Source organism: Muscardinus avellanarius (assembly GCF_963383645.1).
Source record: "Muscardinus avellanarius genome assembly, chromosome: 6".
NCBI lineage: Eukaryota > Metazoa > Chordata > Mammalia > Rodentia > Gliridae > Muscardinus > Muscardinus avellanarius.
In genome coordinates, this window is record NC_137791.1 from 8,064,515 (window position 1) to 8,090,887 (window position 26,373).

Sequence of the window (26,373 nt, forward strand, 5' to 3'; positions counted from 1 at the left end):
CACAGAAGAAGAAGATACATATGTTTCCTCTAATATGCCCAAACTAGGAAACACAAAGAATACCAGTGGGTCTCCAGATATTGAAGGGGAAATACTAGCTAAGTTTAGATGGTAAGATAGGAGAGGAGGAAGGCCGGTCTTGATTAATAAGGGTCTACACTTGAACATGTGTAAAATTATGAATAAGATATGGTTAACCTGGACAACCATTGGTGGGAGGGGGGAAGGGAAAATGGGGGCGGGGGGGGAGAGGGCACCAAATATAGTGTAAATGTATACTATTTATGTTCAATAAAAAAATTGTTAAAAAAAATAAAAAAATAAAAATTAATCAAAATTACCTGTTAAGTGTTCCTATTAGTGTATGGTTAAAACGGCTTCTTGTCTTGGCACATTCTGATAATTTGTATTTGTTTGTCTTTCTGGGTTCCTGGGTGACAGTCTTCCTTGTGCTTCTGTTGCGCTAGCGGTTCTGAAAGAAACCACTGATTTTTCATTGGTTCACCATTTTTATTATTGTCATATAAGACTGAAAATCTCCAAGTTTTTTATGTGTAGGAGATAAAACTAAAGTATACATGAATATTTTAACAGGAAAATCCAACTGAAAAAGTGTTGTTCTTTTTTAAACTGGAATATCACAATTATTTATTTGAGGTGGCACATGAAATACTGTTTAGTCCAATGGCCAGTGTTCTCTTCATGTATAGCATTCTTTACATTCTTAGTGTTTCACTACATTTACACTGATTAAGGGCTAATTGGGTGATGTGTGCTGTATGTTAAGATGTTGACTACAATGCACCAATAAAAAATTTAAAAACTAATAGATCTAAATGATCTGTCATATATGTCCAGGTTTTGATTTAATGACCTCTCTTAGTTTCAGTCAAGTCAATAATTTCTCATATCAGAAAAGCAATAGCTTCTAATATGAAGTTGAAGTTTATTCTTTAGACAACATTTGAGCAGCTACTTGGTGTATATTCTTTTTATTGGAAAATTGGATGCCTGACAGATAAATAATCTGTGAGTATTATACTAATAAATGTTATAGTGGCAAGTCATATTTCTTGCTTCTTAGTCTTGTTTCTCTTGCTCTATGATGCATTAGTTGTTTGTTTCAAGATTTTCTGATATTTGTTGAAACTACTAAACCACCTCTTAATTTTCTTTTAATCAGCTCTCTACCTGCCCAGTATTGTATCACTCCAGGCTTTTTTCTCCTAAGATTTAGATGAAATATCACTCTGAGAATTATGGGAACTAGAATCCCAAATAGCCACTAAGGAGCTAGATGATAAAACCTAGCAAAATAAATTTGACCAGTGGGAAACAGGACGAGTAAGGGGACAGATGTAAACACACTCCTCTTTCTCTATTCTGAAGTTCTATTTTTTTATTCCATTCTTTTTTGAGATATGCCACACGCTGCATGCAAAGAGCTGTAAAGTAATTAATATTTTCTATTAACCCAGAAAGTAATCCTATCATATAATTTCCTATATAAGTTTATCCAGTGCCCAGGCGCTGCAACTCCTAAACAATTAGAATATTAATGTTCTCCTTAATATTATTTTAAAAGACTTAGAACTAGAAAATTGGTAGTGAAAGAACTCTAGAAAATGAAATCTTACAATAGGATTATAAGTGGATTTCTCATTCATATGCACACAATACAGACCCCATTGTTTTTTAGTAGTGGAATGGTAGTTAATTTTTTTTTTCCAGTGGGAATGGAACCTGTGTAATTTTACTTCCATGCTATACTCTCAGCCATTTTTATTTTTATTTTAAAACAAAGCCTTGCGAAGTTGTTGAGGCTGGTCCCCAACCCATGATTCTCAGCCTCTCAAGTACTGTTATTATAGGCATGCATCACAATTCCCAGCCTCCTTTACTTAATGACACTAAAATTAATAAAATGTTTATCATATAGCTCAAATGATGATACCCCTTGCCTTATATGTCTTTGGGGTGAGTTCCTATAGCAAATGAGATGGAAGGAATTAAATTTAACCCTGGTTCATGACTTTATATGCACAATAATTTGGCTGAAACTGAAACTGCACAATTACTACATAAGAGTCTCCTTCCAACATAGTCCTCAAGGCTTCCCAGGGGTCAAATCTATGACCACTTGGTTTATATACCACTTTGTGTATAAAGATATGTGAACTAAAGAAATGATCTACATTGGCTTGACAAAATCGTGAATATCTTAGATTAGGGGTCAGATAGCTGGATAAAGCTACTCACAGAAATGTGGTAAGGAAGTCTGGCATGGATATAAGTGGACATTCTTTGTTTTTCCTTATATAAATGTCATTTTGTCTACTACTGTTAAGGTAACTTTGACATTAGAGTTCAGAAGATCCTCTTCTGAGTCACAGAACTTAAGCAATGTACCTAAAAACATAGTCGATTTTGTTTAATCTCAGAAACATTTCTCCCCACTTCTGACATGAAATAACAACCTTCCAAGAGCAGACACTGATGCTGACAGGACGGAATTGTCTAGCCAGCTGCATGGTGGTAGATCAAGTATATCAGAATCTTGCTGGCTTTTTTGGACACCAGTACATTCTTATGAGAACAGATGTGTGCTCTGATTATGTTTTCTTCCACAAGCCATAGTATTGGTACTATAGACTTAAAGAATGCCTTATATTTTACATGATTTTTCACAATATTGGCTTGAATCATTGGAATTTACTTATAAAAGAGAAAGCACCGATTGGTTCATGATCATAGAGTACTTTTATTTTTACTGTATAAGCATAGAATAGAAACTATTGGTCATTCTAGAAATATGAAACAGATATTTATTTTTTTAATTTTTTTTTTTTGGTGGCACTGGGGTTCCTGGAAGCCCTTCTACCTTAGGGCTACACTCCCAGACCTATTTTATATTTTTATTTGGAAGCAGGGTCTCTTAAGCCAACACGTCTGGCTTTGAACCTGAGCGATCCTCCTGTCTCCGCCTCCCAAGCGCAGGGATTACAAGCGTGTGCCACCATGCCCGGCTGAAACAGATATTTAAATTTTTAGTAAAAATATTACCATTCCTTGGTGGCCTTTGGCAGAGATAGGTAGAGCATACCTTATTGAATATAGACTATGTCTTGAACTAATGATTGACTTATAGTATAATGTCTTTATCTCAAAAACACATGAATTTCACAGTAGAGTTAGCAGTGACCTTCCTTAATCACTTGAAGAATCTATCTTTTCTATTTCATATTGTTTGAATTCTGCTATGTTAGAGAAACATATCCTTCAGCAGACACAAGAAGGGCTCACTCATTAATGCTTGATTTGTGACTATCCCCTGAGTTTTAGTGATACATTTTCTAGTATACTAAGAGGTCAGACAGAGTTATTGGTTGAAATGGGTTATCCTTATTATTAGAAGGATTTAGGAGTGTTATTAAGAGCAATAAGGGGTATTGAAATAAAAAAAATTCACTATGTATGCATTCATATTCTGCAATAGCTGTCAACGGAAGTCTAGAGTAAACAACCCAGCAAGGACAGAGTGATAGAGAGCTCTTCCATCAAGAATGAGAAAAATACAAAGCAAGCACTGAAGACTGTAAATAGCTGAGGTCAGCTAAGGCAGTGGGACCCGTAAATTGCATATACACACATATATAATGAAACACACATACGTATGTATCTTTGTGTAGTCTTCCATGAGATTATAGCCAAACATTATCATAAACAAGATTACAAATGGTTATTTTTCTTCCCCCCTTTAAGAGAGAGAGAGAGAGAGAGAGAGAGAGAGAGAGCCTCTAAAAAGGAACTAATTTTTGTTCTCTCAGGTGAAAATTGAAATAGCAGTGCATATATATATATATATATATATATATATATATATATATATATAGTGTGTGTATGCATACATATAAATTATATGTATATACACATATTGTATATATATATTTGTATATATGAATATATAAATTATATGTATATACACACATATGTTGTGGGGTTGGAGATTGAATCCAGGGACATTCGGGGCTACGTCCCCAGCTGTATTTTATTTTTTTGTATTTTGAAACAGTGTCTCTTTAAGTTGAAGAAGGTCTTGCTGAGTTGCTGAAGCTGGTTTGAACTTGCAATTCTCCTGTCTCAGCCTCTCTAGTAAAGAGATTAGAGAAATGTGCCACCACATTCAGTAAAATTGCAACTTTTAAAATTTAAAAATATAGTGGAACAACATCACTAAATATGAATGTCACTGGGGATTCACACAATTGGTATGTTCTTCTTTAATTTCCTTTATTCATTTTTTTTCTTTTAGTATGTATTCCATTTTCACCAAGTGGCCACTTCACTTTGAACTTGAGGGAATAACACACTACCAGGATTAGGAGCTGGCTCCCAGGATGGTCAAACACAGATGAAAAGATATGACCCCCAAACACTGAGGACTTAGTAACTCAGCGGGGACCAGAACCACCAATGTAGAACAAAGACTGGCATAAACTACTGAGCAGGTAAGTCCCATTCCTTTGCATTTAGTAAACCAGTATAAAATGGCTTTATTTTTTTTTTCTTGTCATCTTTCCAGTAGTTTTGACAGGCAAGTTGCTTTATTAAGTGGTATGCAGTATAACAGGGACTCAAAAATAATAATAAGGACCTCACTGTTCCAAAACAAAGAATAAAAAAATTGGGCAGGGGGTGTAATTTGAAGGTAAAATGCCTCTGGGTTCTATCCACAGACCCGCAAAAAAAAATAAATAAATAAATAAATAAAAACATTGTGTTCAGTAAAATGAGCCAAACAAAAAAGGATAAGCAAGACATGAGATGTTTAGAAGAAAAAAATCAAGAAGATGAAAAATAGATTAAATATTTTCAGGGTCGTCCAGCTTGGTGGCACAAGCCTGTAATCTCCTTACTTGGGAGGCTGATACAGAAGCATCATAGGTCTGAGGACAGCCTTGGCAAGTATTGAGTTTCTCATAAATCTAGTGAGAACTTGTTTCCAAACAATAAATAAGTAAGTCAGTATATAAACAAACAAACAAACAAACCCAGGGTAAAGGAAATGGGTAATGGGAAGTTAAGTGTTTTGTGGGTGCAAATGCCTGCTTGGGGAGGTGAAAATTTGGGCACATATATGATAGTAAAGGTTATACAATATTGTGTGTGCGATTATGCCACTGAGGTGCCTTTCAAATGGTTACCATGTCAAATAGTAAGTATGCAATTTATATATTTTACCCTGATTAAAAAAATTTCTGCTTGCGAAACAACATGTGCTGTTTTCATGTGCTGGCAGTTTTCATTTACCAATTATAAATGCTTAAATTTAAAGAAAACGAAAGAAGCCAGTTTAAACTTAATAATGTGTTATGAATTAAGTAACTGTTCTGGAAGGACAATGGAAAAAATAATTAACCTCGAAACGAAGAGCACATTTCTATTTGCTACATTTTTATTGTTTTAGACGTAGATTCTGAATTTGGTGTGGTGATTCATGCCTCTAATTCCAGTACTTGGGATCATGGCACACTGACATTATGATCAAAGGTTTGAACCAGCCTCAGCAACTTAGGGGGGCATTGTTTTAAAATAAAAAATAAGACCTAGATGTATAACTCAGAGTTAAAATGTCCCTATGTTCAATCTCTAGTTGCAAAAAAAAAAAAAAAAAACAAGGAAGGTAGATTCTGAAATAATGAAATCATAGATGAATAACTGGAAGTCAGTCTTTAGTCTCTGGCATTAGTCTTGATTTTGTATTGATTAGGATACCTCTTTTAAGTTACTAAACTGCTTACAGCCTCAGTTTTTTATATCTGTAAAATAAGAGTATTCTAAAAGATTGTCTTTGAAAAATCCATAAACTCAAGTATACTATGATTACATAAATAGGACTTTTATGTTCATCTCAACAAATTGATATAATGGTCATTAGAAACATGAATTATTATCAAGGTAAAACACTAATATAGCAACCACATCTATCATAGGAACCAATTTCATGCTTAATTAGAACATTTGAGTAAGAGTACTGAAAACTTTAATAGACAAAATAGGAAAACTAGCCTTAGTGATGTATGAACTCAGAAGTGTGCACTTTGAGCCACACTGTAACAGATTTCTTTCATGTGTTAAGAATGTGAAATAAATATGAGAACCTTTATCTCTTTTCTGTCAGTGAATAAATGAAACCAGAACTATCAGATTTCTTGGATGGCTGGATTGCTGATCATTTATAAATTGGTTCAGTGGCCTTCAGAGAAAGGTTGACTTACTTTTCAGAGTCTCAAACACTCAAAAAGAGACTATAATTATGATGGCAAGCTTTAGCCTCTTTTATAAGAAAAGTAAAAATATATTCATTATTTAATAGTAACTAAGATACTAAGCATTCTATACTCTGAGGAGGCACAAATTAATTTGTACAAATGGAAAAGGTACAAATAAGTATTCATGAAATCAGAGAATATACAAGGAATTAAATCAACCTTGAACTTCTGAAGGGTGATGGTCATGGAAGGATTTTCTCTCTGCACTACTTAAATAGTGCTGAGCTATTGTGCGGTTGTATACTAGCACAGAAATGTGTATACACTAAGCCCTAACATTTTCTTAATAATTCTGTTTTGCTATAGATTAATTCTCATTGATCTACCGTATTTACTTTCATTGTTTATATCCATCATATATAAAGTCACTTTGGAGTGAACTCTCAATTATTCTTTACGTTTTCCTTCAATTAATATTTAATAAACCCAGTGTTAATATTCAGTTTGCAGGCTTTTCATCCTCATGTTCAGCCTTGTTTGATGTATTGTAGCATTCTATTTATAATCCTTTCCACTATCACAAATGCTGGCCACGCCTGCTGAGAGCAGCCTTCTCTGCTCACTGGTTTGCTTTATGGAGGTCAGGGTTAATGGCAGTAGGAAGGAGTCCCTGGGTCACTTATTTTACAGATCAGTGATTACCCAGAACGGTTTTAAATTACAACCTTGAACACACTCATGCACATACACACATGTGCGTGCACACACACTCACACCCCCCCAAATTTTCATTTTGTTCAAGAAAAGATCAAAAGAGAATGCAATGCTTAAATGGAAGATAAAAAACAAAATAAGAATAATAGGACAGAGAGAAGAAATGCCACATTATAATTGCCATTTTATGCTATATGGTTTTATATTTCCTCCTACTTTATGCAGTCTCATTTTGAAAATGTATTTTTAAACTGGAAAAAAAATTCCATGACAGTATCCCATCTTTTATATTTTAATTCACTGTCCATAGAATATAATGGTCTAGCCATCAAGGCTGAAGTAACTATTTTTAAAATGCATATTTGTTGAGAATCATACTTAACCATACAGCATTGTTATATATAGACTTAAACACATCTTGCTAATTCCATACTCAGTACTGAATAAAAAGGAATTAATTTTTGATTGTGTTCTTTTAAGCAGTAGACATGATGCCATAACTAAACATTTTTAAATATTACTAGAAAATATTGCAAATTATAAAGTGTTTAATTAAATTATTATTTTTGAAACTTAATATTAACCACATTTGAATACTTAAGTGACCTTACTTATAAGTCCCTGAGTAGATTCTCATGTATAACTTTAACCAATTACCACATTTCATCTGTAAGAAGTTTTTTCTTAGCCCCATTTATAGATAAGTAAATATTTGTTCAGGATATTACAATAACTTGATAAATGTCAAAAAGTCAGAACCATCAGAAGATCTATTCCACACCCAAGAACCACAAAGAATATTCTATTTTTCTGGCATGAGAGTGACTAAGATCTTCTTCTCAACAGTAAATAAGATTTAGGCTACATTCCCAATGTCGCCTAACAATTTAAAACAGGTGATGCACCTATCTTAGTTATATTTGATGGCTGTGAAACCATGAAAATTAAACAAAGAAAAGTTTACTTAATAATATACAATAAACCACACCATCATTTGAACTTGAGTAAGTGCTGTATAGTAAGATAAAATCTTTTTATTAGTAATGCATTCTTATTTTCACTATATATAAGTTACTTTTAAAAGTACAACACAATGATTTTTTTCAAATTTCATTTTACCAAATTCTACAGTGTATGTCTATTGAGTTCCTATAAAATGTGCCAATAAAAGTAATAATAATAAAAATATTATACTTCTAGAGTCTAATAAGAACATCAGCTACTCAATACATGGCTCAAAAGAGTAAAATTTATCACAGATATTCATAGTACATCTGATCCCTGCAGCTAAATTTTTTTAATATTTTGGAATGCCTCTTTTATTGGAATTGAAAGCGAAAAGTATTTCAAGTTATTGAAATGATGAAAATGCTATTTTTAGAATGAATGAATTTATTATTTTAAAATGAAGGAGTGAGCACATTACCAAGAAGTTTAATCACATTGTTTTTGAAATCATGACTAAGAAATATCTTCTTCCGTCCAGTGTTGTTATAGATAGACTTAAACACATATTGCTAATCCATAAACGTGTAGCCTTATGTATTTGTTAGTATATTTTGTTTCTTATACTGTTACCTAAACTTTATGTACTAATTTAAAATATCTCAGTATCATCATCTTATTCCTTAGAAAAGAAAGTTACAGACCTCAATTATATGTCGGTTCTAATAAAATAGAGAAGAGATTGAAGGCAAGTTTAAAAGCAATTAACACTTGTTTTCCCCTTTCCTGAAGGTGAATAAGAAGGTTAATCATGAGAGAAAGGATAAGGGAACAGAAGGAAGGGGTGGGTCAGGAAGCACCATTACATTAAAAAAATATATTTAGATAACACTTTTAGTTAATATCCATTTTAATACTATCTTTGTAAAAGTAAACTTTTCTATATATGCCCCAAACTAATTTCTATTTATCTCATTTGTGAATACAAAATAGCAGATAAAAACTAAAATTAATATATCTGATTCCCATTTATATACCTAGTAAATCATGAAAAGAATGCAGTTTTCAACAGGACAGATATATTAAAGGGGCATAATATATGGGGCACAGAGACCAAGGCATTTATGACATTTTATGTCATTGAAAGGGTGAATAATATATTATGAAAGGATCTTCCTGCTTCATTTCTGTACCAATATGTTTAAAAATTCTATATATCCTGAAAAGAATAATATAAACTTGGATATATAAAATATAACAGGATATTTTTAACATTTTTCTATGATATTATACTCCCTTTATAGATACAAAGAACCACATGTTCATTTACCATGAATGAATGATTTCAGTCCCCAAATGATAAATTTTCACTGTGAGAGTAACTAGTCTTACAGCTGCTGTTTTTTAATGCCAAGTCCAACTTGAAATCAGTTTTACAAGCCAGTTTTCCCTATTATGTTGTCAGTCAACTTTTGCATTCTCATATGGTGATGTGCATGACGTTTTGGTTTCTTCCAGAGGTAAGAAAAACAGGCTGAGACGTAGCTCAGTGACAGAAAGTTTGCCTAGCTTGTGTGAAGCCCTGAGTTCAATTCCAGCACCTCCCCTCCACAGATACATGGTAGAGGGAGTGTAAAAAGTTTGAAATAAGTCAATTGAGGTCAATCTCTATGTCTTTCAAAGAAAAATAATATTGTTTTAGTGCATTTGGAATAACCAAACTATTTGTGATCTTTATTAATAGTTTCAATTGTTTTCTGAACACCTGTTTCTTTCTCTTTCTCTCTCTTGCTTTCTCCATGTATGTATGTATATATTTATGTACGTATAGAGTGTATAAAGCTATTTCTCAAACTTGAGTTCCGAGATTAACTGTTTTCAATATTTATTTATTGGACTCAGGGAAATTCTAACTCTGAGCGCCACACCCAGCCTGATTTTATTTTCTTTATTTTGAAACAGGGTTAGCAGAGGGTCTCACAAGTTTCTGAGGCTGGCCATGAACCTGCAGTCCTCCTGTATCAGTTTCCCAAGTACTGAGATTATAAGCATATGCCATCATGCCTGTTAAATTTCTTTCTTTTCATAGAACTTCAACTTGTGTGTGCTTGTATGTTTGTGTGTGTCTTGCTCTTTTACCTGTGTGTGGGGGGGAAACAGATTACTACTGATAAGTGTTTTAAAGTATTTTGTTTTAATAGAATATGTGGCAAGGATATATGCAGCAATTAAAAAAAATGGAGTGAAGTAAAGTTGGTGGTAGACATATAAAAAGTACAAGAGTTGTGCTGGCCCAAGAAAACGGTACTACTGACAGAAAAAATGTACATGGCTTGGTTTACTAAAATGAGCCTTGCTTTTATTGTCGAAACTCCTAACTCATCTCTAAAGTCATCTCCTACTGATATTTAATATTTTTGTTAGGAAAGCCACATAAAAATAAGCTTGTTACTAATATTTGTATTATCCCATTATTATTTTATGGGGTGATTACATACATATATATATATATATATATATATATATATATATATATAATATATACTCATATATATGGGATAAGCCTGAACATGGAAAATTATTAGAATATTAATTTTAGTATGCCAATAAAAACGAGAAGACTGGATTCCCTAAGATTATCTGGTTATGATTTCCATATGTAGTATTGAGAAGGTAGAAGGGAACAGGTATCTAGGGCCAGAGAGCCACAGGAGAAGACATCATTTCCTGAGAGGCAATAGATGCTAAGTAAATTTAAAAAATCCTAAGAGGACCAGACCTTCTGAATGTCAGGTACTAACAAGATCAAGACTCCTTAGAGTAACCAAACGTTTACAGAACTTTAATTTTCCCTGCCTATATAATGCTAGGAAATCCCAGGAAACGGCATCTGGGACCACAACTGAAAGAAGAAGACGCAACAAGGACACTAAGTCCCAAGAAACCTCTTCCAGAAGCCCAACTGGGAATGGAAACTCCAAGAGGACTAAAAGCTCCTAGATACGCCACTCTAAATGGTTACCTACTCAGGAATCTTTCTCTCTGGGAGCTTCTTATTTCTCCAGTAATGCTAGCTTTGACAGAAAGTAGTGTGTAATTCATGGTACTTGGCCTGAGGAACTTCCAGGTAGTGAACAGAAAATACCCGCTGGATATTAGGGTCAACCAAGGCTCTTAGAGGCGGCCTCATTCTCCTTTCCATTCTCTTTACAATGTACAAATAATCCTCCTACTTGCCTTTTTGTTGGCTGTGAATATCATTCTTCGTACTTTGTAGACAAGAACATTGGTAAGAAAAAAAAATGTGTTTTAGTAGAATTAAACTGGAGAAGTCAGTACAAGTAGCAAGAACAGAAGGCAAATGTATAGGGAAGAATGGGGCACGATGTTTAATGTAAAAGCTTACTATTATATGATGAAAGTGGGATTCCACTTCTGTAACAGAAAAGCTCATACTTTCTGGATATGTAGAAATGTTTAAGAAACATTTCTTAATGTAGAAATGGTGGGAAGTCGTTATGGTTTTAAAATCTGACAAACAAAACTGTGTACACATTGCTATTTAGTCCTATTACCCAAACAATCTTTGATTAGTACATTTTATAACCACTTTATCAATAATTTGCCTGGAGAATTAAGTATGTGTTTTGATCAAGCAAACATAGCATGTACATTAGTCTTTATCTTTTAAGAAAGCAACTTAAAAATCTCTTTCTCCTCGTTAGACATGGTGGCACATGCCAGTAATCGCAGTACTTGAGAGTCTGAGACAAAAGAATTGCAGGCCTGAAGACAGAATGTCGCAATTAAGCAAGGTCTTATTTCCAAATAAAAAGGCCGCGATGTAACTCAGAGATCGAGCACCCCTAGGTTCAGCCCCCGGTAACCTACCCAAAAATAATTTCTGCCTCCTTGATACTGTGTTTTGAATTTGGCAAATCATGAAGGACTTCGATGTATGTAGTAGTAATTTTGTCAACTTCCATTTTTCTTTTATTTCTTACTGTTTCTTTTCATGGTAGTAGCTGGTGCAGACACAGTGATGTACTTTGAAATGAGAAAGTGAATGATTGTTTTCCTAAGAAAAAAATAGTGAATTAAGTCCAGAGTCACCAATGTGTTAGAGAGTGCTACCAACTCTGAAGAATAAATTCTGATTAGGGTTTTGGCCACATCTCTTTGTATTTTCAAGGATCAGAAACCAGTGAATAATTCGTTATGGTAAAAGGTAAATGTAGAACCTATCAGGAGGAAGTCATTGGCTACGTGCACACAATATACAGTATAAAGGATGTGCAGTTTCTGTTCCACCACAGGTTACACCAGTGTGTGGCATGCTGAATGGAATAAATAAGACAGCCTACCCTAACTGAGCTTAGTACTCAGATTCTTGAACCGAGATAAAGCTGCTGATATGAAAAAAAATTGCATTCAACAATCCAGTACAATTTGTTTAATGTTAGATAGGTATTTATTAAATTATATCATTAAAACAAAGAATAGAATAAAACTCATATAAGTATTGGACATCTAAAGCATGACCTATCTCAAGTTAAATGACCTCTGAATTAGGAATGTTTATGTATCATATACTGACTATATGTATTTTTTTTATTAAATTCCTGACAATTTAGCACAAGATCCAGTGGAAATCATTTGATAAAACACAGGTGGATTTTATAATATTGGAATAAAATGGGGGGGAACTGTAGGTTTAAGAATCAACATATCTCTTTATATTCCAAGATAACATTAATAAAATAATTTTTAGCAAATGTACTATGCACACCTCTTCTTCAAAGCCTATTATATAGGAAATTAAATTATTTTCTAGAATTTCTGCAGTTCTTACTTAAGATTGGAATGAAAATAAAAAATGGGGAGAACTCAATAATTGAGGTTAAAATGTGTTGTGATTGCAGCTTGAATGAAGAATCTAATTAAAATGAGAAACAGAGATGGACATGTGAGGCAGGGTTCAGCAGGTGAGCTCACTATTTTCTCATATGAGGAAAGCTGAAGATCTTGTCCACTCTTTCCCTGAAAATATGGTATCTCATCCATATCTCTAACGAAAAGCTCTCTGAAGAGCAATTCTAAATGTCTTAGATGTGAACACTCAGAAACTTTGGAAATAAACTATGATTTAGATTTCTAGCACATGATCAGTCTAGATCCATAAGGTTGACTCTATTTTGATTCAAAGCTATTTCAGAACCTAGAAAAGACAGAAACAGAAAGTAAAATATCAATGGTGTATAACTAATGCGCATGTCAGATTTAATGTGATGGCTGAAACATGGGAATTTCTGGTGAAATAAGACCTTTCTGTGCTTAATTCTAATTTTAATCTTTAAAATGCTTTTATTGTTTTCACAGGCAACAGACTCTAGTTTAGTGTAACCTATCTTGTAATATCAAGTAGATAATTTATAATGGACTGATGGCTGTTTTTATTGATATGCCATTATTTGTCAGATATACTGAAGAACACCATATATAAATGCATGCCAGCATTCTTACATACAAATGTCTGTTCATGTATATTCATATATATTTTTATAACTGTGTATGTGTATATCTATATGCATGTATATTTAATTATATATTCTGGAAATTTAAACTATTACTCAAATGTATATTATCATCCAAACATCCAGTAGCTAACATAAAGATAATGAAATATTTTACTTCATATAAATATAAATAAATAGTAATGATTTATACATTAGGACATTGAGAAAAAGAAGCTTTGGAAGTGGAGTGAAGAAAACTGAAGGTTAAATTTAAAGTAAAATTATTGAATTTAAAATTAGTTCCAAAAATGTTCATCTTGAGAACAAGAAAAATCATCTTCTTAGTAATAGTTTTACCTCAAGATTTTTATGAAGGTGAAATTTTACAGGGCACATTTATATTTCACTTCATAATATAGATCTGCAAATAGCTCTGACAAAGTTGAATTTAACCAATGAAAAATCTGTAGTATGAGAGGCACCAATTTATGCATTACATGTCTTAAAAATATTACTAATTTCTTTTGCTATGATGTGTTGTCAACTACTGAGAAAAATTCATAAATAACTGAGAACACAGAAGGAAAACATTTTTCTTATATTTGAAGATGTCCTTCAAGCAATAAATTAATGGTATTTATTTATTTATTTATTTATTTATTTATTTATTTATTTTGGTGGTATTGGGGTTCCTGGAAACCTTTCTACCTCCAGGCTACACTCCTAGACCTATTTTTATACTTTTTTATTTGGAAATAGGGTCTCTTAAGCCAGCGAGGGTGGCTTTGAACCTGCGCGATCCTCCTGTCTCTTCCTCCCAAGCACGGGGATTACAAGCGTGCGCCACCACACCCGGCTAAATTAATGTTTTTTAAATAATTCAAGATCATAATTGGTCTGATGGGTAGATACTTGGAAGACTGGAGTTGATCTTTGTCTCTAATAATTCCTTGGTACAATTTATAAAATCTGAATCTGGGAATCAGATGCCCGTTTCCATCTATAAGGTAATTATTAATATAACTTACTGGCACAATTGATTATTATTATTATTATTATTATTTTGAAGTACTACAGATTGATCAGAGTGATGTTCTACCCCTGAGCTACAGTAAGCCTAGCCCGATTTTTTATTCTTTATGAAAACAGGGTCTCACTAAGTTGTAGAGGGCCTTACTGAGTAGCTGAGGCTGCAATTCTCCACTGACTTAAGATTCTTCTGACTCAGCCTCCCAAGGACGGGATTACAAACATGGACCACCATGCTCCGCTACAATATATTATTTTGAAAACAAATCTAAATATTATAGATATAGCAAGTTTAGTTTTTATTTATGGTGATTATATACTTCTTTCTAGAATTTGGAAGGGAATAGAATTTCAGAATATAGAGTCAATTAGGTAATTACCAAATGTAATTAAATATTTTTATTCCCTCCAAGTAAACTTGAATAAGATTCATATTCTTGTATAAAATATTTTAATAATAATGTATAATTCTACTAAATTTTTTATTTATGAAACCATGCCACCAATTAGAAAAGTACTCATTTTGAAAAATTTAAATTAAAATTTAGATTTTAAATAACCATTTATAAATATTTATAATCTAAAATACAATATTTAGCTTATTCATAAGAAGTGATTTAATAGATGTAGTATCTTACCATATTTATCATGATAATTATGTTTGATTTTCTGTTAAAATATATATGCATTTGCACTATGAAAAATAAGTGGTGCTTATTTAAGTGAATTATTCAAATTCTAATGGCCAGAAGGATGTACTTTAATATATACAATTATATATATGTACATATATATATATACATGCAATTTTCATTATATTTCACTAAAAGCTATATGCATTTAAATGTAGTAATTAAACTCTAAAAATCTAATTTAATCCTGAATAATATATGATATGTATTTCCAGAAAAGGAAAGATTAATCAAAATGCCTAATTTAAATTTATCAGAAATAATTTAACATTATTAAAGATAATAAGAAAATGCTATTATCTTCACATACTGCTCCTGAGAAATTCTTAAATATATTCTGTTTTATATAAATTGAATGTTAAGTGAAGAAGTTATTTCTTTCCACCCCACCCATCTTTTCAAATGAAGAAAAGTTATAAAACAACTCAATCAACTTTCACATTATCATCATAAAGAGTGAACTGTGGCATTGATGTGTATAATTATCATAATAGCAATTCCTTTTTCTTTTTCTTTTTAACATAGAAGTTACATGCCTACTGAAATAGAACATTTTGCACTCAGATAAATTATGTATGTTTAAAATATGCAATTCTTAACATTAAAAGACTTAAACTTATGTTAATGAATTAATTGCAAACTTTAGTACTGAAATCTTACTCAAAGCCAAGGATAAAATGTTCATCCTTCTTTTACCACCCTCTATACCTAACATACCACAAGATGAAGAGAGAAAAAATATATAAAAATTCTAAAAATTCTAAGATTTTTACAGAAGTGAAATATACCCAAATATCCTCCAAAATGTCCAAAATGATATAAAAGTTTATATGTTCTAAAGACATTTTTAACACATCATAAATGCTGCAATTTGATTTTATGTGACTTAAATATTTTGTTCTATAAATAATTTCAAGGGCCCACAATCAACTATTAAAATAATCAATTATGAAATACGTTTAGTTTCATTCTTGTGCTTTTAATAACATTAGACAATATTAGACAATAAAATATTGTCTAATAAAATTAGACAATATTGCTTAACAATTTCTTTCCAATTAATGTAAAAAACAGATTTGAAGAACAAATACTTTATTACCTATTTATTAAATTAACAGATTATATTAATAGCTTAAAAGATAGGAGCTATCATCAAAATAAGAAAAAAAACTATAATTAGAAAAATACACCATGATGTGAACAACATTTTGGCAGGAAGTCTTTCCATATTTAATTCTACATATAAATGAATAGCCATTTTACAAAATAATTTGGTTTTGATCTTAGATATTTTCGTACCTCTTTCGGTTTCATTGTAGCACATTTTTAGTAGTTCCCTCTTTTCTCTTTTTAATAGGATTCGCTTTGGTTCTGGAAGTTCAGTTTAATATTTTCTGAGTGCTAGATGTATGCCAGTCACTCTTTCAGGAACTGGAGATATACAGGAAGCCAAAGAAACAATTTCTGTCCTTGACAAGTTTATGTTGTACCGAGGAAGACGGACAATAAGAACTCAAAGTGCTAAGAGAAAAAATAGTGAAAGAAATTATGCAAGGCAGCACAAGAGAACGGAGCAAAGTTTTCAGTTGGACTGTGAATGATGGCGTCTCTGAAAAAGTGAGATCGTGTAGAAATGTAAATAAAGTGTAGAAGGCATAAAAATATATCAGGTAAAAGTGTTGCAAAGAAGAAGCAAGCTAATTCAAAGGTTCAGACGGGAGAACTGATGGTTCATATTTTAAGTGATGTAAGAGGTCCAGTGTGAGAATTGTGATGAAATTTGTGTGTAAGTGTGTGTGGGGGTGGGGGAGGGATGCTTATATTTTTAGCCCTAGGCCAAGTCCTTGAATCTCACTAGAAACAACATAGGCATCCATTGATAAGGCATGGATAGCCTTGAATGAAACATCCTTCCCATGGGTATTCTATCACATACTCCTTTTTATCTCTTAGAAACTGCACTAAATTTGGTTTATAACTTCCTTTCTTTTTCTTTAAACCTGTGCTATCCTAATAATTTCACATTTCCTCAGACCCTTCTCTATTCCCCCTCCATTGCTCCATGGGAGTTTCTTCCCCATTATCTAAAATCCCTTTTATATCCCAATTTTCTTCTACCTTTCACATATGAGAGAAAACATATGAAACCTTAACTTACTGTGACTAACTGATCTCACTTGACATATTATTCTATAGATCCATCCATTTGCCTACAAATGACATAATTCTGTTCTTTATTGTTGAGTAAAATTTTAGGGTGTGTGTATTCCACACTCTTATAATCTCTCCTGTTGATGGACATCCAGCTTTGACATCAATGCATATAAATGAGCTTTTTGTTGCTATGAGAATCAAAGGATTCTGAAATTGCAAAAGAATTGACATCCATCAAAGTCACTTCAGATATAATTAGTATAATGGGCAGTCATGGCAAAACATTAGCCAAAGTCTCTATTCTAATTGCATCTATAGCCATGTCTAATGAGCCAACAGAGTATGCCTGTAGTGACTTGGTAGTTGCTTGAATGTTATGGGAGAGAGGGAGAGAGAGAGAGAGAGAGAGAGAGAGAGAGAGAGAGGGCTCAGGTATCAATGTGGACAATAATGATTCATCAAAGCCAGGCATGGTGGTTTACACCTCTAATCCCAGTACTTGAGAAGCTAAGACAGGAAGTCCTCAGGTTCGTGACCAGCCTCAGACACTTAGCAAGGCTCTCTACAATCTATTGATATTCTGTCTCAAAATACAACAAAACAACAACAAAAAAATTTAAATAGTTGAGAGTAATTTGGAGGCAGAAAATGCCTTGGTTCTTTCTTGAGAGTAATTTGGAGGCAGAAAATGCCTTGGTTCTTTCTCTGATATTACCAAAAAAAAAAAAAGAAAGAAAGAAAAAATGAAAGAAAGACAAAAATATTTCAGCTTTGAGATTTGTATAGTTTTTAAAAGAAAACAAAAAACGATTGATTACCCACTATCCTGGCCCAAGCAGTTCTTTAGTCCAGAGCCAATAGACAAATTCATGTAGATATTAGGTGTCCTTGAAAGTGACTCTGAAATACCACTAAGAATAAGATCAGCCATATCCCCAGACACTTTCAAAAGGAGTATGCTCATTTATCAAGGTAATTTACCTGGGGGTAGGAGGAGGTGTAGACCAGAAGTTCTGGGATAGCAGTCAAGCAATGGATTTTTTTTTTTTTTTTTGTAGGCTGGAAGCACATGGAAACCAGGTGATAAATGGAGCCCTGGCCCACCTCTGCTTTTCAGTAAATAAAATGCCCTTGAGGTTATATCGCTGTTATTCTGATTCTGAAAGAATAATAAAGATAGATACATATAGTGATAGTCAAAACTTTTTCATTCACAGGCAGTCACCAGAAAAGACTGTGATAATCAGTTAATAAAATGCCATAATTTATTAACTTGTATCTAATTTTGAGCTCATATTCATATATGGAGTACAGCTACTGAGGAAGAGTCTACTTACCCAGTAGAAACACTCTAGCAACATGACTTCTGTGTGTGGTAATGATACTACCACCCCGTCCTCAAAGGACTTACATCTATGTATATGTTTCATAATATGAAATGAAAAATAGACAAAGTGTTAGAATATTTGACAGGAATTTCAAGTTGATAATAACAGTCAGTACCCCAGAATATGATGAGACCCTGATATGACTAGACACAAGGGACACATGGATATGTTGACATGTAATAGATTAGGGTCACAATGGATCCACTTAGTTTAAAAACCCACCAGGAAGCTATATCTTTTTTTTCCAAGTCTATAATTGGAGTAAACACACTGGTAGTTGAAAGAATCTTCTATTTTTTTCTTTGTCTTACAGGGTAAGACCATCATGGTGCAGCCCAAGATCAAAACTCAAGCACTCTTTCCTCTGTGGGGAAGATATTTTCATTCTTTTGTATAGTCAGAACTTTCTGATATAACAATATTGCCATGCAGTAGAGATAATGCGCCACATTTTTCAGAATTATTTGCTCTTCACATTTCAATGATGTTTTAGGTGGGGGCAGTCTTTATATTTTATATAAATGTAAACCTGAATATTTTGTTTAGTTTGTAAAGGACTATGAAGCAAGGATATTGCTCCTTCTTTTCCAAGGACAGATTTGTTTAAAAGTATCAGGTTTTCTCTTTGTCTCAGAATTGAGGGTAGTATATAAGGAAAGCCATAAAAAGTTTCCTACAATCTCTGATATGCATAATTTAAAGATGGCTTTCTAGTAAATGTGCAGATTATATCTTTTCTCATTCTACCATTTCTATAGCATTAGAATACAGGAAATCAGTGCTTTTACTGCTGAAATAATACATGGGATATTTTTGTCTTTTCATTTCTGAACTTTATATATGCTTTTAGGATAAAATAAATACATACAAATATTAAGAATACACCAACCTCAGCCAATTAAGTAAATCAAAACCAATATTGAATTCCAGGGGGAAATGTTAGAAATTGGAACAATTTGCAAATACTGGAAGGATATTTTTTTACATCATATCTCCATTTCATTTACCCATCTGGCTCTCTCTTGCCAAAAAAAAAAAAAAAAAAACAGATGGAAACTGAATAATGAGAGTGGATAACTAACTACAAACTCAACCAGGTAATAGCCTCAAGTGCAGCTGTTGTGCCAGATGTGATAAATATTTGCTAGAGAAAATTATCATGGCCTCTGGCACATAATATGCAGCCATTAATTTGGCAAATTTGTCCTTTTCCATTTTTATCAGAAAAGCAGACCTGAAACAGTTTGTATTTACTTGGAATAGACCTCAGTATTCATGTATAATCTTGCCCAGAGCTTCCTGATTTCTTCCACCTTCTCTTGTAACATTGTCCAAAAAAGACCAGGACCAGCTGGGCACTCTATGAACACTGTGTTCTTCCACTGAGGAACAGAAGTCTGGCTCCCCAACTAGTTTAGCCTTTGATATTAGCAGCGTTGCTGTGGGATTTTGACAGGAATTTACAACAGATACTAGGGAGGAAGATGGGATTGGATGATCCAATCTGCACTTCAGAACCTACATGCGATAGTAGAAGACACAATTTGTTCAGCTAGCCTATCTATGTTAAATCTTTGTTAGAAATATAAGCAAACTAGAATCCTGGAGAATTTACTTTCCAAATTATATAAAGAAAAAACCTGCAGTGTAGTAAAATGAGCATATGTGTCTGTTTTGCATGACTATAATAAAGTGTGTAAAGCCAAAGAATCTTGTAAAGTAAAAATTTTTATTTGGCTCAACATTTGGGAGGCTGAAAGTTCAAACAGTATGGCAGAGGCATTGGCAAGGCTCCATCTCAGATGGCAGAGTGTATACAAAAGGAGGCATAATTTCTCAAAAACTGGAAGCCAAAGAGACCTGATGAGACTAATATCAGATTGTGATTAAAAACATTCTCTCTAGAACTAACCAGAGTCCCCCCAAAATATCTGATCCCTACCAAGCGAACACCCTGATGTCCCAAGGACCTCTTGCTGAGCTCTACCTGTTAAAAGTTCTTATCAATTCCCGAGACACTGCCTGGGAAACTATACTTCCAACAGGTCTAACACATGAAACTTCAGGGGAACAAATTCAAACTACAACCTGGAGCAAAACAGTGAATTATGTAATCTGTTTTTCATATTCTTTCTCTAGTGTAGGTGTGTGTGATGTGTGTGTGTGTGTGTGTGTGTGTGTGTGTGTGTGTGTGTGTTACTGAGAATTGACCCAGGAGGGACATTCTACTTCTGAGCTACATCCCCATCCCTATCTTTTTTCTTAATTTTAAAACAAAGTCTCAAAAATTTCCAGTCTTGGCCACCAACATGCGACCCTTCTGCCTCAGCTTCCCAAGTATTAGGATGACAGGCAAGTATCACCATCCACAGTTTAGTTTAGGATGTTTCTTTTTATACTCCTTTAGGTTTCTGGAGCACTCCCCCCAAAAGCTCTCAGTTATGAGTCCTCTTCTGAATTCGTCTTCCCTGATGAAAAGAGATTTACTTAATGCTTCATTTATTTTCCAAGGCAGTCCACAACAAATGACTTTGGATAGAGGTGCAAAGATTCCTCCCTCAACAGAATTCAGCCCTACTCTCATTGGACATCTTATTCAGGAGTCGTCTTGATTCTGCCTGAGCTTTTTTGGAGACCGCATTGCAACCTAAATTCTCCCACTCCCAGATGCTTCTTAATTACTTTCTGCTCCATAGATTTTTATCCCAAGAAAATGCCCTATGAAACATCCACATGTTCTTCTCCATCTCACTGGACTTTTCAGATAGAGCTTAGCAAGAAGTCCTTGGGACATCAGGTGTTTTCTTGGTAGGGATCAGGTATTTTTTGGGGGACACTGGTTAGTTCTAGAGAGAAGCCCAGGATAGCCCAATCAGCAGCAAAGGTAAGGATAGGCGAATGTATCAAGTGGACACCTTTACTTTGGACATAACTGTCTTAAATCCTAAAGTCCTTTTTGTACAATGACATCCTAAGATGTGTGTTTCTTGATTAGCATCATTAATATTTACTAGAAATGACAGCATGGTTTTTTTGTGGATTTCTCTCCATGCAACATTTAGTTCAATATGGATTTTTAAAATTTTTACTTTTGAAACACTGTGATGATACGTAATGCCAGCCAAGTGAGCATGTACTGTGATTTCATGTAAACTGTCAGTATAACCAACAATGTGTCAAACTCACAATATTTAACAAGACAGCTCGATGAAATTATTCATTGTTTTGTTAACGACATGATTCTGTTGTTTATATAAGTGTTATTAGAATTTTATGACCTTTCAAAACAAAAATAACTGCATGCTTTCTATAAAATGTGACAAACACCTTGATTTTTCACTCAAGAACTTAAAATGCTACATTTCTGTGTCATTAGATATTTTTTACTACGTGGTTTTAGGTAAGTGCTTACTGTTGAATTATATACTGAACTGATACTTATTAGTACCTTCAAGAACATAAAATGTCTTACTAGGCCCAACTTCTTGATGTTTCAGATCACTTCTTTATTTTTTAAATTTATTTCTTTATGTGGAGCATATTATTAAAGGCATACATTCAGACTGTGTTTGGTACCCTCTCCCCCCACCCTCATTTCCCCTTTCCCCCTTTCGACAATGAGTGTCCAGGTTAACCATGCTATATCCATACTTTTACATATATTCGGATGTAGCTCCTCCATTAATCAATCTCAGCCTTCTTCCTCTCCTATCCTTCCATTCTACCTTTGCTGAGGTTTCCCCTCCCCATTATGAGGAAAAATGTTTTAAAACATAGATGTTCAGGGGACATTCAGGATAAAAATAATACTGCTATAACATATTTCCTAGGCTTTGATTTTGTTCTTAATTTTAGTTTCTACTCTGCAAGAAAAATACAGTTACTCTCGCCTTATGAAGTCCAAATGTCTCAGTCAAGTTTGAAGTCTGGAACGTATGACCTACATTAAGCATGGCACTGTTCCTAGTGATCTGAAAAGTAATGCAATATTGTTGCTTCTTCCATATGTATAGAAAATGTACATTATATATAATACATAGGAATCTGTATATATATACAACCTCATGTATATAAAATGTGTATATATAAATAAAATCTCATGTTCATAAAGTATATATGTCTCAGCCAACATTATCACTGTCTAATCCAAAGCAACTAACCACAAAACTTAGAGGAAGGTAGATTTATTTGCTCAATTTTTGCTCTTTTAATATGTATATAAAATATGTATTGTATATAGACTGTATATATAAGTGCATGTTTATATACATAACCTCATTTATATAAATACATATACATTTATAGATATATACAACCTCATCTATATACAATATATGTGTGTGTGTGTGTGTGTGTGTGTGTGTGTGTCTGTCAACATTCTCAGTGATATAATCCAAAACATCTAACCACACAGCTTAGAGGAAAGTAGATTTATTTGCTCACAATGCTTGACAATTCTAGAGTTCAGTGTATGTCAGACCAGCCCTGCAGAGCTCAGAAGGCAGCAGGAAGCCTAGAGCAGTAGAGAGCAAGGGCTCTGCTCTCACACAGTGGAGGCCAGAAGCCAGAGATTAAACAAGAGGATTAAAATACAAGAGCACAGCTTATGGTGCCGAAGCCCCAGGGACCCAACTTCACCAGACACACACACACACACACACACACACACACACACACACACACACGAGATAGAAAGAGACGGACAGAGAGACAGAGACAGAAAGACAAAGTTTGAATTACCTTTGCATCAGAGCCCATAGGATTGCTGGACCACTTAAACATTGAGCATAGTATGACATATTTCTTTTTAACTTAAGTATATTAATATTTCTTATAAAAGTGGGTTTAGTGTAGCTGGTACATGGCTTAAAAGATGACTTTATTATTCTTATTATCAACAGACTTTAGTATTCATCATATTTATGGCATACTGCTTTGTACACTATCCTTTATGTGAACCAATGTCCAATACTCAAGATTTCAGTAGTTTATATCTCCTGCATTGATTAACGAAAACAAAAAACCAAGTCATGCATGCATGTGTCTTAGCATATGTGCATGCGCGCGCGTGCACACACACACACACACACACACACACACACACACACACACACACATTGATTTCCTCTCCTTGACTTCAAGGGACTGAAAATCTATAGCACTGTCTCCTTACACTTCGTGCTTGAAAGGATTAAGATGTTATCCTGTGGTTAGGTAAAACTCATTCTAAGAAAAAAAAGAATCCTTGGAGAATATTTTGCTATTTAAACACTTGTTAGTAGAGTGAACTAATTGCACCTAGAGATAATTTTATTCCATTGATTGTTTAAAATTTATTTACCACTCAAGTGTGGACGATTAAAACTCAAAATAGATTGAACAGAAATTTTTTAGCTTTGAATATCACTACAGTTAGCAGCTCTTCTTTTTCAAAACTCTGTCTACAGAGACTAGAGGAAAATAAGAATTATGTTTAAAACTTACTGTATTGGCCTTTCTGAAAATACAGTTATATACAATGTGAATTAACAGAAATGCTGGCAAATAAATCATTGAAAGTCTTCAAACCAAAATATCACTTTGAGAAAAATGCCCATGAACATCCACACCCCAAAATCTATTTACTTCATTTTATGTAATATAAATTTGCCAGTTTACAATGTCAGGTTTATGGTGTGTTTTTTAGAGTCAGGCCATGACGAATGGGTAAACAGGGGGCAATATTCATCAAATGTTTAATTATCAGGTTCATTTGGCCCATCTGGTTGGTTAAGCCCCTCTTCCTTATTGCAGTATGCTACTAATTAGCTATTCATTTAACATAGACTTTACCTTGAACAAGAATAAGCAGTGGTGTTACCTTTATGGATTCTTGGAACCATCCTTTCAAATATCTATTTCTTTCCCTTTTTTTATTTACATTTGCAAAAGCAATATTATGTGTTATCACTATTAATTCTAAAACAGTGAAAGAAATAAATACATTTTGTAAATTAGGTTGTCATCCTGGCAGACGTCAGGTTGAATGGACTTAAAATAAGTGCATGAAAAATGTACTACTTACCTCAAGATTCAGATTTTCCTTCTTTCATTTTTCTTAGTTTGCCTTTTTTTTTTAGAATGAACATGTTGCTTTAAAATTATTTCAAAAACAGAACAGATATAAAGCACTGAGAACCATTATATTTATGAGACCTTGTCATTTCTGAACTACGCATTTCTCCATTTTAATGCAGGAGAATGACAAGTTCATGATAAAAGTAAATATTTTTTGACAGGAAAAGAAATATGACCTAAGGGTGTCTGTAGTGGAATGATTATCACAAAGGACTTTCATCACTGTTCTTAAATAGAAAATGGCATATTTAGCTACAGAGCTCAGTACAGGCTTCATAAGCCCCGCAGTATAAAGGCAAACCAAGTGTCAACCAGTTACATATTTTTTTATGTTTGTGACTGAATGTTTATTACTAAAACAGAAACTTGACAATACATACATTTTTAAATTATAACGTCTAGTGGTGGAAGAATTTTATATGAATAACTTTATAAACATTATTATTGCACGTCAATAATACTGTTTATAAGCATTATTATTATATTATAATGTTTAATAAATAATCAATGTGGGAATAAGATGAAGACTTAAGTGATATTTTTATGATGATTGAGACCATACTCATCATTTTAAAATAGAATATCTGACTTTTTTGGCAAAGTTTTATATGCATTTTACATTTAATATTTACATAAACTTAACAAAATTTTAATAATTTTATCTCTTTTTTACCAGTAGGATTTGGAGATACAGTACATTTGAGTTATCTGAAAGTCATTTAATGCCAGGATTCTAATCAGTGCTCTCCCACACAGTATAACAAGATGTTCTACTTACCAAAAAATGGAAAAGAAAAAAAAAGTTGAAAAGGGGTTAAACACTTACCTTTTTTAAATTGTGCTAATTTACTGATCTATCAGCATTTGACCATTTGAGACTATGTCTACCACGCATATGCTCAATGTATAGTCTTATTTTTTTCACAGTTATTACCCTGTTTCCTCAGCATCCGCTTTCTCTCCATTTCACCAGCAGACCCAGCCTCCCTGCCTGGCCTCTCTTGGCACCAGAGCAGGCTTAGATGATATAAAAGTATACCGAGGGCAAACCTTTCTGTTCTTCAGTGAGAGCCACGCTGACAGATTTTTTTCAAATGTCACATCTTTGTTGCTCTAAGTAGATTATGTTTAGATAATTCTCTCCAATTTGATGTGACAGTTTTATAAATTGTTTTTCCACTCAAACAGTAAAGTATGCCAAGAAATTATGACTTGCTACAAATAACTGACAACACCAAGATCCAAATAATACTGATTTCAACAAAAACCTTATTTGCAGATGCATTGTAAGCAATTATCAAATTCTTCGTATTTCCATTCAATAATCCTGATTCATAATTTTCCTTAAACAGTACATGAATTTAATCTACACAAAGCCAATTTCTCCAAGCGTCCTTGTGGAAATGGGTTCCAAATGGCATTTAACCAACGGTGCCAGGAGTGTGTAGAGACTGGGTTGTATGTACGGAGAGTAAATCATCTGCTAATGAGTTAACACTGTTTGTACTACCTAAATAGTTTGAAACATAGTGAGTTAACTAGAAAA